Genomic DNA, 300 nt, shown 5'->3' on the forward strand with positions numbered 1-300 from the left:
TTATGTAATGCACCTCCCAAACTCAATAAATATTAGTCGCATAAAGGAAAAAATGCAGCCCTGGAGGAAGATGCCCTGCCCTGTTGCTTGCATTAGTGAAGAGGAGGCGCTCACAGGGAGGGTTCTTTCCCTATTCTCCAGCCTCGTATACACTGGGCAAACAGGCCCCATTGGGCAAACAGGCCCCGAGCATCCCACGTGCTCAGCCCCAGCTCCAGGCCAAATCGCCTCCGCTCCCACTGACGTCACCACGGCGCATCACGTGCCTCCCGAGACCCCGCCCCCGCCGTGACGTCCCGG

Source organism: Hylobates moloch, unplaced genomic scaffold, assembly GCF_009828535.3.
Source record: "Hylobates moloch isolate HMO894 unplaced genomic scaffold, HMol_V3 SCAFFOLD_23, whole genome shotgun sequence".
NCBI lineage: Eukaryota > Metazoa > Chordata > Mammalia > Primates > Hylobatidae > Hylobates > Hylobates moloch.